Source organism: Tamandua tetradactyla, chromosome 3, assembly GCF_023851605.1.
Source record: "Tamandua tetradactyla isolate mTamTet1 chromosome 3, mTamTet1.pri, whole genome shotgun sequence".
In the NCBI taxonomy this organism is placed as follows: Eukaryota; Metazoa; Chordata; class Mammalia; order Pilosa; family Myrmecophagidae; genus Tamandua; species Tamandua tetradactyla.
The window spans coordinates 123,503,902-123,526,015 of NC_135329.1; the positions used below are offsets into that span (position 1 = coordinate 123,503,902).

The window sequence follows — 22,114 nt, forward strand, 5'->3', positions numbered from 1 at the left end:
GCTTTTTATAATTATTTAACATCAGAGAAAGAGTACAATATTTCTCATTTTGGGACTGGCTTATTTTGCCCATCATGACGTCTTCTAGGTACATCCACATTGTAACATGTGTCAGAACTTCTTTGCTTTTTATCGCTGAAAAATAGTCCGTTGTGTGTGTATACCACTTTATCCATCTGTAGATTGAACACTTGGGTTGCTTTCATCTTTGGGCAACTGTGAATAATGGCACTGTGAGTATTTGGTATGCAAATATCTGAGTCCTGTGTTAGTGTGCAAGCTGCCGGAATGCGATAAACCAGAATTGGAATGGCTTTTAAAAAGGGGACTTTAATTAGCTACAAGTTTACAGTGTTAAGCCTATGAAAATGTCTAAACTGAGGTATCTAGGGAAAGATTATTTAATTTAAGAAAGGTCAATGGGTCTGGAACACCTCTGTCAGCTGGGTAGTCACGTGGCTGGCGTCTGCTGGTCCCTCGCTCCTGGGCTCTGTTGCTTTCAGCCTCTGTTCCTGTGAAGGCTCCTCACTTTGCTTCTCTGGGGCTGGCCTTCACCTCTTGGCTTCCCTTGACTCTCTTCACGTTCTGTCTTGCTTAATATCTCATGGCGATGACCGCTGGCCTCCAAGTATCTTCAAACATCCATGTCTCTGTTCTCTGACTGCCACCTCTGCTCTGACGTTTCTGTTGGCTCCGTCATTTCTGACTCTCTCTAAAATGTTCCCTCTTTTAAAGGACTCTAGTACACTAATCAAGACCCACCTGGAAGGGGTGAAGTCACATCTCTATATAATCAAAAGGTCACACCCACAATTGGGCATCTCTGTGGAGACAATCTAATCAAAAGTTGTTGCCCTACAGTATTGAATTAGGATTAAAAGAAACAGCTATCTCCACAAGATTAAGTAAGGATTAAAACACGGCTCTTCTGGGGTACATAATAATTTCAGACTGGCACAAGTCCCTGATTTCCATTCTTTTGGGTTTAAACCCAAAAGTGGAATGCCAGGTCATATGGTAATTCTGTATTTAATTTTGTAAGGAACTGCTAAACTGTCTTCGACAGCAGCCATGCCATTTTGCATTCCTATCAACAATGGGTGAGTGTTCTTATTTGTCCACATACATTCCACTCTTATTTTCTGTTTTTTTTAAAAATAGTAGCCAATCTATTGGTCTGAAATGGTATCTCATTGTGGCATTGATTTGCATTTCCCTAATGGCTAATGAACTTGAGCATCTTCTTATCTCTTATTGGCCATTTTTATATCTTCCTTGGACAAATATCTCTAAGGATTTTGCCCATTTAAAAAAATTGGGTTGTTTTCTGTTGAGAGTTTCTTTATATACTATGGGTATTAAACTTATCAGACAATGTTGTTTCCAAAGATTTTCTCCTATTCCATAGGTTTATTTATTTATTTTTTTACTTTCCTGATAAAACATGCTGATACTCAAAAGTTTTAAACTTTGATGATGTCTCCCATACCTTCTTTTGTTGCCTATGCTTTGGGTGAAAAGTCCAAGAAACCATTGTCTAACACAAGGTTCTAAAGATGCATCCCTATGTTATTTTCTAGGAGTTTTATATTTTGGGTTCTTATATTTAGATCTTTGAGCCATTTTGAGTTGATTTTTGTGTATGGTATCAGGTAGGGGGTCCTCCTTTATTTTTTCTGCAAATGGGGATCAAGTTTCCCATTTGTTGAAGAGAACACTCTTTCCCAATTGAGTGGAACTGATATCTTTGTCAAAAATCAGTTGGCTGTAGTGTGAGGGTTTATTTCTGAACTCTCAATTAAATTTCATTGGTCTATATGTCTGTCCTTATTCCAGTACTATGCTGTTTTGATTATTGTAGCTTTGTAGTAAGATTTAAAATTGGAAAGTGTGAATCCACTGCCTTTGTTTTTCTTTTTCAAGATGGCCCCATATATTTGGGGGATCTTGTCTTTTGGTATAAATTTTATTGTTAGTTGTGGTAGTTTGGAGAGTTTGTGTTCACCAGAAAAGGTCATGTTCTTTTACTCCATGCTTGTGAGTGTAGAACTATTATAGGTGGAGCCCTTTGATTACATTATTTCTTTTGAGATGTAGAACATTGTAGGTGGGGCCTTTTGATTAGATTATTTTAATTGAGATGTGACACACCTCTTGATCCTCTTGCTGGAGTCCTTTATAAGAGTATAAAACACATACAGAAGCTAAGAGATGACAATAAGAGAAGCTTATAGAGAAAAGTCCCAGAGAAGCTAGGAGAGGATCCAAAAAAGCTCAGAGAGAAAGCCACTGGAACCAGAAGCTGAAAGTAACAGCAGATGCTGGCTGTGTTGTGCCTTCCATGTGATAGAGGTGTCTCAGATGCCAGCAGCCTGTCTTCAGAGTCTAGATATCATTTCTGTTGATGCCTTGAGATGGGCATTTTCATGGCCTAAGAACTGTGAACTGTAAGTTAATAAATCCCCATTGTAAAAGCCAGCCCATTTCTGAGAGACTGCATTTGGGCAGCTTTAGCGAACCAAAACATTAGCTTTTCTATTTATTCAAAAAAGAGTGTTGGAAATCTGATTGGGATTGCATTGAGTCTGTAAATCACTTTAGGTAGAATTAACATCTTAACATTTAGTCTTCCAATCTATGGACATGGAATATCCTTCCATTTATTCAAGTCTTCTTTGATTTCTTTTAGCATTGTTCTGTAGGTTTTGGTGTGCAAGTTCTTTAAATCCTTGGTTAGATTTATTCCTAGATAGCTTATTCTTTTAGTTGCTATTAATAATGCAATTTTTGGTTGATTTTTGTCTTCAAATAAGTATATTACTAATTTTGGTCTGTCGATTTTGAATCCCACCACTTTGCTGAATTTGTTTACTAGTGCTTGTGACTTTGGGTTTTTTTTTTTGTTTTTGTTTTTGTGTTTTGGAATCTACATGTAGGTCCATGTCATCTACAACTAGGGCAAATTTTACTTCTTCCTTTCCAGTTTTATTTCTCACCCAAATGCTCTAGAACTTCCAGCTGAATAACAATGGGCATCCTTATCTTGTTCCTGATTTTAGAGAGAAAGCTTTGTCTTTGATCATTGAGTATGATGCTGGCAGTGAGTTTTTCATAAACAGTCTTTATCATGTTGAAGTTTCCTCCTCCTAGGTTTCCTAAGTGTTTTTTTTTTTTTTATCAAGAAGGGGTGTTGGTCTTAGTCAAATGCCTTTTCTGCAACAATTGAGATGATTGTTGTTTTTTTTTCCTTTGTTCTGTTAATGTGGCACATTGCATTAATTTTCTTATGCTGAACCACCCTTGCATACTTGGTATAAATTCTACTTGATTATGGTGTATAATCCTTTTAAAGTGATCTTGGATTCTGTTTGCTAGAATTTTGTTGAGGATTTTTGCATTGATAGTCATAAGGAATATTGGCCTGTAATTTCCTTTTCCAGTGGTATCTATTTGGCTCTGGTAATAAGGTAATATTGACCTCATAGCATCAATTAGGGAGTGTTCCTTCCTCTCCCATTTTTTTTTTTTTTTGGAAGAGTTTGAGCAAAAATTGGTGTTAATTCTTCTTGGATTCATCTGTGAAGATATCTGGTCATGACTTTCTTTGGGGGGAGGTTTGAGAACTGATTCAATTTCTTTGCTAGTTATTGGTTTGTTAATCTAATTTCTTCTTGAGTCAGTGTAGGCAGTTGTGTGTTTCTAGAGACTTCTGGAAACTTGTCCATTTCATCTAGATTATCTAATTATCTAATTTGTTAGTATGCAGTTGTTCATCATATCCTCTTAAAATTTACTTTTGTGATATTGGTAGTAATGTCCCTCCTTTCATTTCTGATTTTAATTATGTCCTCTCTTTGTCAGTCTAGCTGAAGGTTTGTCAATTTATTAATCTTTTCAAAGCACCAACTTTCAGTTTGTTGAGTCTCTATTTTTTAAAATTCTTTATTTCATTTATCTCTGCTCTAATCTTTATTCCTTTCCTTTTGCTTGCTTTGAGTTTAGTTTGCTTCGCACCCCCACCCCCCCACCCCGATACTCCAGTTGTGTGATGTGGTCACTGATTTGAGATTTTTTTTTAGTGTAAACACTTATAGCTATCAATTTCCCTCTCAGCTATATCTTTGCATCCCTTAAGTTTTGGTATTTTTAAATTTTCATTCACTGTAAGATATTTATCAATTTTCTATAGCAAGATATGCTTTAACCTATTGGTTGTTTAAGAGTATGTTGTTTCATTTCCACATTTGTGAATATTCCAATTCTCCTTCAGTTCCTGATTTCTAATTTCATTCCAGTGTAGTTAGAGAAAATATATTGTATGATTTCAATATTTTTAAAATTAGAGACTTGTTTTGTGACCTAACATCTGGTCTATCCTGGAAAAGATCCATGTGCACTTGAGAAGAATGAATATTCTGCTGCAGTTTGGTGAAGCATTCTATATATGTCTGTGAGGTCTAGTTGGTTTGGAGTATTGTTCAAGACTTCATTTTTCTTACTGATCTTCTCTCTAGGTGTTCTATCCATTACTGAATGTGATGTATTTAAATCTATTAATGTAGAAACATCTTTCTCTCTTGAAATCTGTCAGTATTTGCTTCATTTATTTTTGGGCTCTGCCTTTAGATGCATATATATTCCTAATTGTTATTTCTTCTTGATTTGACCCCTTTATCAGTAAACTGATAAAGTCTCTTTATCCTTCAAAAGTGTTTTGCTTAAGCTTATTTTATCTGATATTAGTATAGCTACCCCAGCTCTTCTGTTTACTAATTACTATTAATTACTAATTGTATTTTTTTTCCATCTTTCACTTTCAACTTACTTGTGTCTTTAAATTTAATGTGAGTCTCCATTCTGCCCATTTCTGCCTTTTGGCTGGAGAGCTTAATCCACTTATATTTAGAGTAACAATTGATAATGCAGGACTTTCTTCTGCCATTTTGTCTTTTTAAGTCTTATACCTTCTCTTACCCTCAATTCTTATGTTAACACCTACTTTCATATACTTAATTTGTTTGTGTTATACAATTGAATTCCTTCTCACTTCTGTCTGTATATGTTTCATGTATTTTCTTTTTATCATGGGGTTAAAACTTAACATTCTCAACCTATAAAAATGATGTTTGACTTGATACAATATAACTCCAACGACATATATACCATTCTTATACTCCTCCATTTATCCATTTTTGTTGTACTTGTTACATTTATATTTGTATTTTGCATGCCCAAGACCGCAGATTGATAATTACTTTTTATGTATGTGCATTCTAGAACCTGTAAGAAGTAAAAAGTAGAGTTATGTACCAAAAAATACAATAGTACTGGCATTAAATTATCCACATGGCTGCCTTTATCATAGATCCTTATTCCTTTTCTTTCTTTTTTTTAAATGCATAAAGCTTATTTATTACTCAGGTGCTTCTTTGTTTATTAATAAATTAAGTTTCTGTTTTCTGGCAGTTTATATTTGGCCTTCCAGAAGCAAGACCTCAAAAAATTAGTCTTATAGCTCGTTATTGTTTCTCTCCACAGAAATCTTTAGTAAAAGGTGAAAGATTTATATGATCTAAAAAGAAACCTGATATAAATCCTTATTTTTTTAATGCCACTTTGAATTGTCTAGTGCTGTTTCTGTAAATGTCTTATTTTCTCCCTTATTTTTATAAAAGTCTCACCAAATATAAAATTCTTAATTAAAAATTGTTTTCTTTCAATACTTTAAATATCTTGTCTTACTGCCTTCCTGCCCTCAATATTTCTGATGAGAATTAGGCACTTAACATAATTGGAATTCTCTTAACATAACTTATTCTTTTTCTTGCAGTTTTTAGAACTCATTTTTATTGTCCTTGGCATTGGACAGTTTGATTGCTATGCATGTGGATGTGGTTCTCCTTGAGTTTATTCTTTTTGAGGTTTGTTGTGAGGGGGGGTCCTTAGATGTGCATAGTCATGTTTTTCATCAAATTTGGGAAGTTTTCAGCCATAATTTATTTGACTATTCTTTCTGCCCCTTTCTGTTTACTCCTTCTTGGACTCCCGTAATGTGCATATTGGGATGCTTGATGGTATCCAGTAGCTCCTTCAGGTTCTGTGCACTTAAAAAAAAATTATTTTTCCTTTTTTGCTTATAGCCTGAATAATTTCAGTTGTCTTTAAGATTACTAATTCTTTTCTTCCAGCTTCAGTCTGGTGCTGAAACCCTCTAGGGAGTTTTTCATTTCAGTTATTGCAGCCTTCCATTCTCGTATTTGTTTGGTTCCTTTTTAAAAAATTCTATCACTTTGAGATCCTCATATTGTTCCCTTTATTTCCTTGAGCATATTGAGATTCATTTTTAAAAAGTCTTTGCCAGTTATGTCCAAAGCCTGCTGCTCTTTATTGATGGTTTCTGGATTCTCATCTTGTTCTTTTGGATGGGCCATCCTTTTCTATTTGTTTGTCACACACTATACATTTTAATAATTTTAAAGTGTTAGCTCTAGGATTCAGCCCCTGAGCTATCTGTTCCTTAAATTTGCAGTTAGTGGTGGACAGAGATCTCCTTGAGTACAGGGGCTTCACAAAAGAAAACAAAGCCAAGAAAATACCCTTCACAGTCTTTGAAAATTGCCTGTTTTGGATGATCTCCAAAACTTAGCCCTCTTATCAAGAAGATCAGCCCAAGGCAAAGGCGAAGTGTAGGGCCCTCTCTGTCTTAATTGAGCCTATTCAGAGCCTGCCTCTTGTCCTTGGCTAGTTCTTTCTCATGACCTTAGGGAATCTCCCTGCTTATTGGAATTCTAATCTTCACTCCCTTTGAAATGGACTTTCCCCCTTGTCTGTGTGCTCTCTTGCATAACTGTGAAATAGATCCCCTTTTCCTTTCTGAATACCCTTTTGTGTGTCTTAAAGTTGATAATCGTTTGTCCCAGCCTGTGATGATTCGTTTCTTACAGGCTTAACCTGTGAGCAAGCTGCTTGTGCCTGCAGGACAGGCTCTAGGAGGGCAAGCCAGAGACGAGTTTGCTGGTTCAGTCTTTCAGCCTACCACCAGCTAGACTAGCAATGACCTATGGGCACCCAGAAGTGGCATAGGGGTTGGTACTTCCTTCTGGAACAGGGTCAGAGACCTACTACAAGAACTTAGGTGGACTCTGCACCTTTCCATGTCAGAGATGCTGGAGAGGTCAGCAACTTTACTACGTGCTTCTCTTACAAGCAGTAAGTTGCATTTTCTTGTTTTGGCACTCATCTAGCTACGACAAACCCTATAACTTATTTCTGGAGTTTTGAGGAAGTTGACTGCCAGATTTTGTTAGTTGACCAAAGATTCTGTGGGGGAGTGTAACTCTGGAGTGTCTTACATTGCCTTCTTGGTTGACTGGAAGGTTTACTTATCCCTTTTTCTGTTTGTTGTTATTAAGAAAGTTGTAAGTTTACAAAAAAATCATGCATAAAATACATAAAATACAGAGTACCCATAAGTCACCCTCTTAACACCTTACATTAGTGTGGTATATTTGTTACAATTCACCCATTCACCCCTTGATTTTCAAATTTACTGGCTTAAGATTTATCATGGTGGTCTTTTATAACTTTTAATCATTGTAAGTATTTTCTGGCTGCATTTAAAGTTAAATTATTCTGTGAGTGATCATTTCCTTACTACTTCCCAACATTTTAAAAGAAAGTCTGCTTGGCATTTTGGGGAAGGACACTTTCTATTTTAAGTTTGTCCAATTTACAATTTAAAAAGTAAATGTTGCTACTTTCTGGGAAGAAAATAGAAAAGATAAAGTGCATAGTGAAAACCTGGCTGATGTATAATGAGAGCCACTATACATGTTTGGCAATATCAAAATTAATAAAGAAGAAACCCACAGTTGTTCATAACGTGAGTTGGGGTGTCATATAATACTCTTCTTAATTTTTTCTTCTCTTTGAACCATTCCCCAAACAGTTATTATATCTCCTTCACTCTTGTCAGGACCTTTTAAGTTGGTGGTTATAAATTGATTTCCCATATCAAATGATATTCCAGGAACTGTTTATGGTATGCTATCAGATACTAATAATCATGAATTTGTCTTTGCCAATATTATGCCAATGTCAGAGGGATCACTTAACTGACTTATTCGTGTGATAAGGCATGGCACTGGCTACCACCTCCTGTAGATAAGAGGCATAGCATTTTGGCAAGAGGGATGACGTATTTACTGAAGCATAGTCCAGGATATTTAAATACTGAAATAATACCTAAATGCCACCCCTGCTTCTCTGTTTGTCCCTACCTTCCCACTATTCACATTTTCATTAACAACACCATTGACCTTTCCAGGACCGAAACCAACATGTTGCTTTCCTTGCTGAAAACCCTCCAATTTCTTATTGCATCCAGAAGAATGCCTGAACTCTAGCATGGCATGCTAGACTACAATATTTGCCCTTACCTACATTGCTGACCTCATCCTGTGCATCTACAGCTTGTTCACCATTGCTGCCTTCTGTTCTTGAAGTATGCCAAGCTCATTCCCTTCTTGGGGCCTGGTTCTTACTGTTCCTTCAGTATGGAGCATTCTCTTTTCAGAACTGCTCGTGCCTGGTTTCTCAACTTCAATGTGACCTCTCCAGACACCTTTCCTGTCTTCCCTACATGGAAACCTAATTACTTTCTCTGTCACCAACTTATATGCGATTGTCACAGTGGGGCATGTGTAAAAGATGCCAACACACATTTGAAGGACATGAATTTTCTTTAGTGGTGAAGAACATGGAATTTTTAGGAGATAAGCACATCCTGTTTTCAAATGTAGGTTATTACAGATCATGCTTTCTTTCAGAGTCTGCAATGTTCTGGTGCTAGCTTTCCACAATTTTTTTGGTTCCTTGGTTTGCATTTCTGATGGCGACATGTGATATGTCTTCTGGTCTTCTTCTGTGACTTTCTCTGATAACTGCCTGTCTGAATTTCCTCTACCTTATAAGGACTCATATGGATTAAGGCCCACCTTTATTCAATTTGGCTTCATCTCAGTAGGACCTTCGAAGATCTATTCACAAATAACCCAAACCTTAACTAGTAACTTCAGATTTCCTATGGCAAACTTAGACAATGCCCTTTATGTTAGAGAAGTAAAGGCTTTTCTTCCTAAAAATATAAACTATTCTGCTTTGACTAGACATGCTCCTCTTAGAAATTGCAAGATGGCAGCTCACAGTCTAAATGCAGCCTGCAGATATGTTTTATTTGACTCTTGCAATTTAAGAATTAAAAGACTTAAACTTTTGGATATTTGGCTTTCCTGAAAAAATTAAGGACGATCTGGAAGTTATGGGCTAACATGCCCTTGTGGCAAACAAGTGCTGAAAACCCCTTTGTGATCCAGCTTACCACAAGGTAAGTCCCCACGGGGCATGCATCTTCCATTTGCATTACATGTTCAGACTCATTACATGCTGGAGTATAGACCCCTGCTTTATCCTATTTCTGTAATATACCGGCAATCTAACTCAGCCCAGTTTGGGCCCCGTTTGAAGTGCTTCCATTATCTATTATAATTGACTAGGCAGAGAAGCAGGTGAGACTGTGAAAGAAAAATTATAACAACCTTCAAGAGAAGGTTCCTGTTCTAGGTTGCTAGCTGCCAGAATGCAATAAACCAGAAATGGAATGGCTTTTAAAAGGGGGAATTTATTAAGTTGCAAGTTTACAGTTCTAAGGCCATGAAAATGTCCCAAGTAAAGCAAGGGTATAGAAATGTCCAATCTAAGGCATCCAGGGAAAGACACCTTGGTTCAAGAAGGCCAGTGAAGTTCAGGGGTTCTCTGTCAACTGGAAAGGCACATGACAAATGGCAATGTCCGCTAGCTTTCTCTCCAGGCTTCCTGTTTGATGATGCTCCCTCGGGGGGCATTTTCCTTCTTCATCTCTGACGGTCTCTGGCTGCATGACCTCTCATGGTTCTCATGGCTCTCTCCAAAATGTCTCCTCTTTTAAAGGATTCCAATAATGAATCATGAAGACCCACCTGGAATGGGTGGAGTCACATATCCCCCTAATCAAAGGTTAATACCCACAATTGGGTGCGTCACATCTCCAGGGAGATAATCTAATCAAATTTTCAACCTACAGTGCTGGATAGGGATTAAAAGAAATGGCTGCCTTCACAAGATGGATCAGGATTAAAACTTGGCTTTTCTAGGACACATAATCCTTTCAAATCAGCAGAGTTCTTTTTACTAAGAGGCTGTGAGAAGAGATGGAACTTGTATAGAAACTAAAATGTTACGGTTCTAGTCTCACTTTTTCATAGATCAATTTTGTGATCATTTCACCACCTTGGGCAATCATTTCCACCTCTACAAAGTAGGAATGAAATATCTTGATTCCTAAGATTCCATCTTTACCATTCTATACTCTCTCTTTAAAAACGGGTTTTTTTTTGGCTGTATAATATAACATATATACAAAAGCAATAAACTTCAAAATGCATCACAGCAATTAGTTATAGATCAGATTTCAGAGTTTGGTATGGGTTACCATTCCACAATTTCAGGTTTTTACTTCTAGCTGCTCTAAGGTACTGGAGACCAAAAGAAATATCAATATGATGATTACACATTCATACTCATTTGTTAAACTCTACCTTCTCTGTATGACTCCACCATCAACTTTGATCTTTCTCCCACTCTTTAGGGGTATTTGGGCTATGCCCATCCTAACTTTTTCATGTTGGAAAGGGTTGTCACTAATATGGGATAGGGGGATGGAACTAGTTGATGTTCTGAAGAGGCTGGCCCCTCTGCATTTCAGTAATTATCTGGTTCAGGGACCCATCTGGAGGTTGTAGATTTCTGGAAATTTACCTTAGTGCATGGAACCTTTGTAGAATCTTATATAATGCCCTAGGTATGCTTTAGGATTGGCAGGAATGGTTTTGGTTAGGGTTTGGCAAGTAATGATTGGTTAGCAATGTCTAATGGAAGCTTGCTTAAGAGTGACCTCCAGAGTAGCCTCTCAACTCGATTTTAGCTCTCTCAGCCACTGATACCTTATATGCTACACTTCTTTTCCCCCTTTTTGTCAGGGTGGCATTGTTGATTCCATGCAGCCAGGGCCATGATCATCCCTGGGAGTCACCTCCCATGCTGCCAGGAAGACTTTTACCCCTGGATGTCATGTCCCACATAGTGAGGAGGGCAGTGATTTCACTTGCAGAGTTGGGCTTAGAGAGAGAGAGGCCACATCTGAACAATGACAGAGGTCCTGTGGAGGTGACTCTTAGACATACCTACAGGTAGGCTAAACTTCTCCGCTATATACATAACTTCACAAGACCAAGATCAAGGGCTTGGTCTATTGATTTTGGTGTCCATAACGTTTGACACAGTACCCAGGGATTCCCCAGTGGTAAAATTTAAAAGTCCCGCATTTTTTCTCCCATCCCTCAAGAGACTTTGTCCATACTTTTTGATTATCTGGGTAATGTATTTTTGGATTTATCCAGGCATTGTATTAAGCTATACAGGATAAAAGGTTTCCATGTTTTTTCTGGGTTCCCTGTGTTTGGACTGTTTAGAGGATCTATTCAGTCAGGTTGAGTTAGATTATGTGCTATAGAAAATTTAGTTTCTGGACAAAACAAAGCTTTTTTCCTTTGGTCTCAAAGAGTAGGTAAAGTTCTAGAATGCTTTAAAAAGTTTAAAACTGTTTATTGATGTTGATTTCAACTAACCTTGACAAACGTTGGACTGCCAAGTTGCTCTTGACATTTATTTGGGAACAATGTCCTTTCTGTGTCATGAACACCTGTTTGCTTTCTAGGTGCCCCATGGGCCAATAGAAGTGCTAACCAAATTGAATACTATTCTTCAGATAACTTCCTCCATGATAAAATTTGACAGATTTGAGCTGTTTTGTTAAATTTCTCCTGACATGCATTTAGATTTCTGTGTGAAAGGGGAAAGTTCATGGCAAAATGTATTTTGGCTTTCAAAAAAAGATGATGGATTCTGCATTTCTCCCTCCCTGTATATGTTGGCGTATCTCAAAACATTGATCACTTGGCCTGTGCTTAGGGGGATTCTGGACTTTCACTGAACTTAACACCTCTGAACTCCTTCTGCATGTGTTTAAGGTCCGTCTTTCCTCCATGTGCATTGCTGTCAGACAGGAATAAGTGAGCATGCTGCTTTATATCACGACTTGACAGAAGCAAAGGAGTAGCTAACTCACAGACCAGCAAGATCATGCCCTGTCTGCTTCTTAGACAAATATTTCCTTAACCAGGAATAAAAATGAATGTGGAAAAAACCTGAGACATCTCCACATTAATTTTTAATTAATGATCAGAGATGTTGTTTTCTAGCCAGTGTCGATGTGAGACGATGTGTACCCAAATATTTGACACCAAAAAATGTAGATCTGAACTTCGTGTTAGGAGCAAAGATAATGGGTATTCTTTATGACCTGCCAATGGGTGCTAGAAGAGAGAGATTTTTCCACTCCTGTAAGGCATGGAAACTGGTGCTTACCTCCTATTTTACAGAAAACGTTTCTGTCAAATCTCTAGGACTTGTTTTCTCCAAGATAGATATTTGTAGCTATAATTAAGGAATCTGTTTAAATTGTACTGACAATTATCCTAATTGGTATGAGAATCTGATTGAATACATAGAGGAGTTAATTGCCCCAGCTGAGTTTTATGAGCAACACTTTTTAGAAAGGGAAGCTGAATTAGGTTTTGAAAAATAAAGATCCCACTAACTGTAAGTAGGTTACATTTATAAATGCTCTTTGTGTGTCTGTTTATCTTAATTTGGGCAACTTGGTGGCCTTGCATTATTTATATCCAGTATAAATAAGGTCCAAAATAAAATGCATTTGAATTGTTTGAGGACCTTTGAGATGAAAGGGTCCCATTGGCAAGGTCCAGACATTAAAGATTCTCTGAAGAGTCACAGGACTAAGACAAAGGTCAGGCCAAGTGAATGATCAGATGTGGGGACTCAGTGTGGGACCACCCAGATCTCTTTGAGATCTGTGGTTCTCCAAATGTACCGAAGGCACACCTTCAATGTTCCTTTAAAACATGTGTTCCCATGCTTTTCTCTAGATTTACTGAGTAGCAGTTCTGGCAGAAGGACCTGAGAATTTCTACTTTTAAAACAAGCTCCTTAGTGGACTTTTAAAAATGCACTTTAAATTCGAGATTGTCACCGCATTAATATGATCAAATTGAGTGTGGATTCTAAGCAGCAGAAAAGAAGGCAAACTAAAAGGACAGATATCAGCACCAAAAGAATAAAGTTATTTTCCTAGAGAGGAGTAGATAAGTTGAAGGTAAGATTGGATAGCCTCAAATAATTTATATTTGCCTTTGGAAAATTTTCTGGGTAGCTTTTGGTAGCAGTTTAACTGTCATAATTTAGTTTTTCTTAGGATAATAGCAAATAAGTTTTCATTTCCAAAATACACACCCAAAAATGTGTGTACGTGGAAAGAAGTAGCCCCTCATTGAAGGGGAATTACAAAGGAAAGCCAGTTTGGGATTTAAAGTTTGCAAAGAAAATCCTCCGCAAAGTGAAAAATTCACACAGCATTACGAAAAAAGCATTTTGTCTTATAGGTGGGTCATAGCAATGTGCCTTTTGGAGCTACTGCATTAAATTGAACACAAGTAATTCCATAAGGAACATGCATTCTTTCATGTGATAGCCACCCTGACAATAAACTGAATTGTGGGCTGTGGATATTGCACTTGGGGAGAGGAAGTGGTGCTGTGGACGTAGCATAGAATTTATATTTTCTTAGCAATTATTTTTCAACTCATCAGTTTTCGCAGCTCAAAGATGATAATCACTAAAACCATTCATCAAAGCAAAATAAACAAACCCAACAACTTGAAACATTCAGGATCTTGGGAAGGAAAATGATAAAGATATTAGTCCCAAGTTCCTTCTATTAATAACTTAACCTTGTATAGCACATTACAATGTACTTTTTCACACACTACCTATGTTACTGACCCTAGCTACAACTCAGAGGTAGGCAGGGAAGATCCCATTGCCTGAAGATACTTTCTCTGCTAATAAATAGATGAGGAATCGGAACCTCAGGTTAAATAACTCCCAAAGCTAAAAATCAGGCCTGGAATCCAATATCTTCCAACTCTAAAGCTAGTGCTCTCTGTAGCAATAAAGAAGCCAAGAGTTCTTTCTATTTAGTTGTTCATTAACCATGATGATGTTTAGTCATTCTCCTCATTACTTTTGACAAGCATTTTGGGGGCCCCCTTCACTGGGCTGTGAGGAGCAAGGCAATATAAAATCCAGGCCCTGCTCCGATGGAATGCCCACACTGTATGAACAAACAATTTCAGAAAGATTTATTGATTCTTTCAATACTTTGGGAGACTTTCTGACCATACTTGCACAAAGTCTTCCAATGTTTCACAACTAACAGGAAACAACCTAATGCCTCCTCTTGCCACTGAGCTATGTAACGTACCTGGAACTCTTCAGATACAAGTTTGCCGGCAACACTGATTCCTCAAAGCTGTAAACCTAGTAAGGTCAGAGAATCTTCACTTCTGAAAACTCTGTTCCTCTTTTGTGGGCCTTTCAGTTCACTGTCATCTCAGGACAATAACATTTTCAGAAAGCCCAAGTCAATTTTAATTATTTTAAAGTGTTAAAAATAAAGGTTCAGTGATAACGCAAGTTTATAGGAAGGGTGACTTGGGGCTGTATCAGGTTTGAAAATTAAACAGTTTTATTTGTAGACTTTATTTCTACATGAAATATTGAACTATAAAAGCACAAAGCAAATAGATTTATTTTTAATTTGTATATATGACATCATAGGCAGCTTATCAAGTTTTAGAATAGGCTGAGTGAGTCTGCGGTTTGGGGTTAAACGTACATCTGTTTTCTCTCTGTGTTGAGAAGACAACTCATAAAAATTCATTTTTAACAGATGGTTATAAACAAAGACAGAGCTACCTTATTTGGATTAATACACATTTATGAAGAACATGCTACTTTCTGATGAAGCAAGTCATCCCATAAACCCTATCAATAATTGATCTGGAATTTCTTTACAATATACCAAAATATGACAGTTGAAATGAGACCCTCTGCTTCCTTTTCTTGTCCCCTGGACCAGTATTTCCCACATCTGATCACTGAATCATCTTTATGGTAGAGACAGGGTTTTGTTCTAAGAGATTTAAATAGAGATCTATTTTCTTGAGATTGGAAAAACTGAGTCATATTACTGACATTTTCAGGTATCAAGAAGTCACCATTCAAATGTAAGCTCTAAATCAAATCCTTGGTAAATGATTCTTTTTTGGAAAAGCTGTTCTTTTAGTGGGGTTTAGGGTATAAAAATGTGCTCTTTTTCCTTTTATTCTTCTAATATTCAAATTCCTCTTGTCAGATATCTGATAATGGTGGTACCACTGGCTTTGGGTCAGGAAACCTTGGTTCTAGTTCTGACTCTGCTTCTTACCCGAGATGTGACTTTGGCAAGAGAAGGAATATTTGGAAACCTCCCATTTTACCTCTTTCAAGTGAGGGCAGGATGGGTCTCTTCCTTTACATTTTGATCTTCTAGGGTTACAGAGGAGAGTTGGGGGGTTGGTGGGGCAAAATGCTTTGCTATCTTCATACATCATATTGCTTTCTTTCTACCAGAGGACTGTTTTTAGTGGGAAGGGGATGAATCTTGTATACCCTCAGTGGGAGTCTTAGACAGAATCCCACATTTCATTCTGTTTCCTAAATAAGACTGTTCCGTGGAGTTTGAGGGAAGACGAAGCTGATTAAATAGCTAATGTACACAAATAGCTAATGTATGCAAATAGCTTTGGGGTTGACATAACTCCCCAAAGAATTTCTTAGATGTTCATAAAATAACTACAGTAACATACCAGTTCCTGTGCATCTTCCTTCACTGGCTCTGCTCCTCTCCAGTCAGTCACTGATGACAACCTTTATAACTGGCCCACATTATTTACTTGCCACCGTTCAATAGGGATCTCCAAAAGTTATAATTATCAGGTACGCATGTTGTATGAAGATTTAAAATAAGTCATTCTCTTGGTAAATGCCTTGAAGGATTTTGAACAGTAATACTTTAGCAATTTCATTAAACATATATGACCCTCATTCCAGTACTTCAGATTTATTTTTGGTTAAGAACAGAACCTATTGTTTACACTAAAAAATAATTGTGCCTCTCAATGCTGGGAGCCTCTTGGCTGGAGGTTCCATATGATCGTAATCTGGATAAGGTCTCGTGGTTAAATTTTGTCGTATTTACAGGTGGGAAGGAGGGTGTGACTAACTTAATCCTAAAATGATTTAAAAATAGATAAATCCAACCAGTGTGAGAGGAACAATCTGGAGAGCTAGCAGGATGGAAAATGTGATTTTTTTTTAAGCAACCTCACTAGACGTGCAAATAGTTTGCTACCCAGATTGTCAACATGAATAATTCCAAGCCCGACCTCGATATAGTTTAGGTGAACTTCTCATAAATCACATGAATGGCAGAAGGAAAAGAGTAAATTTAGTAGATTTTTCCAGAAATTTCTCTATCAAATTGACCAAAATAGCACCTTTTCCCTGAAATTTGACTTTTTCTTTCTTTCCTTCCTCTGACTATAAGGTATTTTGCTAAAACAGACCGTTGTAAAGTTCTGTCAAAATATAAATATCTTTTTTCTATCTCTGGATGTTGACTATTGCAGTGTGAGACATCTAATGGTGTGATATTAATTGGTAAGTTTCAGATATTTTTAGAAATTCTATATAAGGATTATATTAGGCAGTTCCCTCCCCCTCCCCCTCCTTCCCTCCCCCCCACAATCCAAGTGACAGCATAGTTTGCAGTATTGTGAAAAAATAACGCTTCTTTCCCATTCCATTGTGTCTCCCTAGCCTCTCTCTGTGTCTTCACTCCCCAATTCCCAGGGAACTCGGTACTTATCCTACTGGCAGGTTTAGCTAAAATAAACTGGGCATGCTTGGATCTATTCCTTCCTTTATCCTTCTTGGGAGCCAATTGCTTACAGGGAGTAGGAGCCTCTTTTCCAGTGAAGGCTGTACTCTTGCTGGGCTGGGTGTGGAGGGAGGCCCGTCCTGTCCAGTAGCGCCCATGGCGTGGGTGAGTCAGTTGGTTTAGTTCTGGGGCTCCGTATTAGAAGAACTTTTTCCGTAGGCAGAAGCCACATCTACCTACTTAGTCACTTTGTGATAAATGACATTTTTGGCACCTATCTGTTTACTCTTTGGTTTTATTTCTTAACTCCATATTCAAGTAGAGAAGCGTATGTTAATGAGTCCTTATTAAAATACTCAAAGTCGGTCCATATCCATAGATTCCGACCATGTTAATCTTCTGCTTTTAGATTAATGTATGGTGAGAGAATAATATCAAGATTTAGAAAATGAAAGTGGGTGTTGAGTTAGGCTTACACTTATACCCTTAATTAGAAGACCACATTTCAATGCCTTCATTTGAGGTGTTAACCTCCCCTTTTAAAGACAACCATTTGTTTCAGTTTAATAGTAAGCAAAATAGTTCTCACCACCAAGTTTTTAAATGCATTATAAAAACTTGCATTTCTTGTATAAGCTAAGGCTAATCAAAGTGTGGAAAGATATACAGAGTACAATTTGTCAAAATCTGACTGGGAGCCATTTTCTCACAAGTTCCAATCAGATAAGCTGCAGTTGGAAAGGGGAGACAAGTGTGAGAGACTTCACTAAAATTTAGGTTCCCTCAGATCAAAATCCATTTAAGGACTGCCAGAGTGGAAAGGAAGAGAGAGGTTTGAGAATCACATTAATTCATGCCCTCACTTGATTCAACCCAATTACTTATTTTTCTCAAGAGACTGCACTTGTTGAAGATGTTAACATGCTATTCTGTTCTGGCAAGAACTTTGGATGCTTGATTCATGCAGTTCTGATTTTTACCACCCCAACCCTAGACCCCAAGCACATACATACCAATCCTGGGGGTGTTTACAGGACCGATTCAGAATATCTTCTGTCCATCGAGATGGAAGGACAGCTTCTAAGCCACACTCTGGAAATAATTGACTTCATTCCATCATGCTGGAGCCCACATTGCAAGCATCAGTAGAAATAAAGCCTTAGCAAAATAACTAGAAATTTTCTGTTTTTCCTGTAAGCGGTGAACTGTTACAATAACTTTATACTCCAGGGTTCTCATGATTTTTAGGGAAACATGTTGGAAATGTCAATGTTGTTTACAGGCAAAACTGAACGCTGATCTCTGGGCTTCCACAATACTCCGAACACTGGAATTTTATAAACAGCTTCTACAAATTAGCATTGCTCCTGGATAATCACCCTTTTTAAAGTCAAGCACTCTACAGAAACATATGTGCCTTGTATTCTAAGGAAATACATTTATTATAGTCAAAATGTTGTACACATGTCCAGTCATATATGTCATTCAAAGCAAAGTCAAAAAGCAGTTCAAAAGAATCTAGATGATCATTATGTTAGAAACCCCATTGCATATTTGGAAAAGACTGAGAAACAGGCATTGTGACTTGCCCACATTTGTTAATGGCAATTCCATGATTTAAAAACTTATAATTCTGATTCAACCCTGTGTGCATTTCATTATGTCACCCGGAAAGGAAAGAAATAGCTGTTTTGATGTTTTGGCCAAAGTAACCCAACTTTCTACTTGTTGCCTTTTGAACTTAAGACAGCACTGTACAAGTCTGAAGCAAATAGTGAAATAGGGCTATCTTTTCTCCATGCGTGGACATGTGTAGAGACTATACTTGGTACTTCTCCTACCTTTGGATTGAGCCCCCATAAATCCTTTTGCAGACATGATTTTGCTGCTCAAGCACGCAAAACACAGGGCCATACTCTGGGTTATACCCAAGCTTAACCACTGATGAACCGTGTAATCTTGGGGAAAATTGCTTAACTCTCCAGATCTCAGTCTCTCATCTAATAAATGAAGGATTATGATACATATACTATTAGATTCAGTGAACTCAATCACAGTCATCTGTAAAAGGGAGTAAAACTGGAATTTTGAGTGCATCAATTCTTCATCGTGTCGAATTGTTTAGCTTTCCTCAGTCTGTACTTGCTAAATGCCAATAATGACCTCAGTTATTACGATTCAAAGTGCTTCCATAAATTCTAAAGTACAATGATATTACGTTGCTTAAGAACTATCAAATTCATATGTGTATAGTTCTTAACTCAGTGCATAGTACACAATAAATTACTGCAGTTTGATAGCCTCATCGTCATCCCATATATTGCCTAAAAAACTAAAGTTTGTTCTTTCCAGAGACTTGGTATCTTCTCTGAGCTTGGATAGGTGGTTCTTGTGCTATGAGAGTTGTTTCAAAGGGGTTAGTGTTGGCTAAGATCAGATTTGGGAGTCCATTTAAGCCTGCCATCCAAACAGTTTGGTTTATTTAGTAATTGAATTTATTGATCCAGGTCTTGACTCTAAATCCATTCACTTGCCAGAATGAGTTCTTTTAAGGATTCTATGATTGCTGGAGAGAATTTCTTGGGAAATTCTGGCCCATATATTTGTTTTGTTCCCTCTGAACCTGATCTCTAGCACTCCAAGATAGCTTAGCCCTGTTTCCCAGCCAGTTAGTCTGCCCAACCCCATTCTTGCTAGGCTTTCCTCAGGACTACACCACTGCTCCATCTCCCTTCCACTGCTCCAAGCTAACACATTGGTTAATTTTGTGGACAAGTCCTGATGGTTGTATTGCCCAGCCTAAACTTTTGGAGATGGTGGGTGTCCTGCCTCACCAAATATGCCGAGATTTACCCAAACGAAACTATATTCCCAAATTCCTGTTTCAACTTGAGTTTTGTTGGTCAAATTCCCCCCCCCCCCCCCAGGGCTGTACTTCTATCCCCTTGCTTATCAGCCTCAACTTTCCTCTCCAAGGTCCACTTATCAGCCCTGTGGTTTCACTCCTTTCTTGCACAGTGCCCTTACACCTTTTTTAGAGAAGAAGTCAGTCAATTCCATTTCTTATGCATGTCTGTCAAAGTTTGAAGGGTCAGGAACAGAAACTTCTGACTAAAATGATTTAAATTATCTTCCTCATCCTCAATTAATTTGAAGTCTATTTCAAAGAGATGGTAATAAGGTTTGGATCCCAGTGTGTGGAAAATGTGCTCTTTATTCTTTAGGCTGAACTCTTCTGAGACCCATCTTCAGTGAAAATATGATAGTATTCAGAGAGTTTTTGACAACTCAGCATGGAAAAGAGAGAAATTAAAATGACTGGCTAACAGAAACCAAGAACATACCTGTGAGGGTGGGGTGTAAAAAGTTGTTTCTTCTTAGTTTTATCAAAGTCAGAGGTCAAATATGGATAACTATTGCCCACTTTATATATATATATATATATATAATTGATTTGGCAATGGTTCAACCAAAATATTAAAGACTAACTTTGGGTGCATGGGTAGTTCAGTGGTTAGAATGCCCACCTTTCATGCTCAAAAAAAAAAGTAACCATTAATTTCCAGTTAAAGATTTGACATTTCCCATTAGTTATTCAAATGCTTTTTAAAAAAATCTCTAAAAAATGAGATAGTGATCCTTAATTCCTTGGAATATGTCACTGTCATACCTCTCTCCCTTTTACTTTTGTCTGTTCCATATTTCAAATGAATTTAGAAATTTTGCATTGGTAAGTTATCCAGGAAGGGAGAGGTAGGTCATTGAAGGTATCAATGAAATACAAGATCAAGAACATTTATTTATGATCCTAAATGCAATAAAACAATGTCACTCAGAAATGTGACAGTAAAATGCACCAGCATGTATTGTCATTAAGCTAACACATGCTTTAAACTGAAGACCAGCAAAATCTCAAGTCATTTTGCAGATTGTCCTTGTTTTAGTTTCCTAGCTGCTAAAACAAATACAATACATTGGGTTGGCTTAACAGTAGGAATTTATTGGTTCAAGTTTTCAGAGGCTAGGAGGCTTGCTTCCTCCAAGGATGGTATCTTCTGGCTGGCCAGCAGTCCTTGGGGCTCCTTGACTTTTCTGTCACATGGTAATGCTTATCATGGCATCTTCTCCTTTCTCTTCCAGAGTCTGTTGACTTTCAATTTCTGGCTGCTATTTTTGAGTTCTTTCTCTCTGTCTGAGTTTCATTCTGCTTATAAAGGACTCCAGTAATTCTGATGAAAGCCCAACCTGAATCAGTTAGGCCACATTTAACTTTAGTAACATCAAGAGATCCTATTTATTATAGTCCACACTGACAGGACCAGGGTTTGGGACTTGAATATGTCTTTTGTGGGGGACATGATTCAATACCCAACAATCCTCAAGCACTTTTATCAAAATAAAATGTGTGTGACATTTAATCATTGCCAGTATTCCCCTTAATGTGCAAAGGGAGTATTAAAATTTATGTCGAATGAGATGTTATTCATGGTGTGCCCCAAACTGTAAATTCTTTACGTAAGGGACATGTCTGGGTCTGCCTTGTTTTCCACTACGTCTGTACTATCTATCATAGTGCCTAGTTCATAGTAGTTACTAAAAAAAACAAATACATGTCCATTTTGAATGCATTTATGGAATAAATTCTGAAAACTCTGAAGATGATTTTCAGCCAAAGGTTTGTCAGATTTGTCTGATAAGATTCTTTTTTACATGAACCAATTAAATTTAGGTTATTGCTCTGCCTTAAGGAGCAGCATTTAGTGTTGATCAATCTGTGTGATTTTATCCCAAAGGGTATTTAATTTTTAATGAAAAATTGTCCAGTGGTATTTTAGACTAGTTCGTTAACATTTTTGGCTGTGTTATCTAAAACATTGACGTATAGTTAAATTAAGGTTGTGGTTTTAGGGTATAAACTAAAAAAAAAAATGTTGCATTATACACAAAGGACAAAGAAACTTAAATTAGTTATAAATTGACCTAAATTGGGTTGTCTTGATCTTTAATGATAACTGTGTAGAGAACTAATCATAAATATATTTTTCAAAAAATTCATCTATTACAATTTGAAGTTAATTTCTTTGGTGGGAGGTCTTGTCAAAGGGTTTTATTAATCTA

The 22,114-nt window shown here is 37.3% G+C and overlaps 1 long non-coding RNA gene and 1 other non-coding gene across 2 annotated transcripts in view; one reads left to right on the top strand and one right to left on the bottom strand.

Annotated features, from left to right (window-relative positions):
- The window catches only part of LOC143676327 (uncharacterized), a 256,750-nt gene that overhangs the window by 75,566 nt on the left and 159,070 nt on the right, over window positions 1–22,114 (top strand). The gene's annotated exons all lie outside the window — the stretch shown is intronic.
- LOC143678347 (U5 spliceosomal RNA) lies at window positions 5,476–5,592 on the bottom strand. The gene has a single exon (XR_013173161.1). It is a non-coding gene; the product is annotated as a U5 spliceosomal RNA (small nuclear RNA).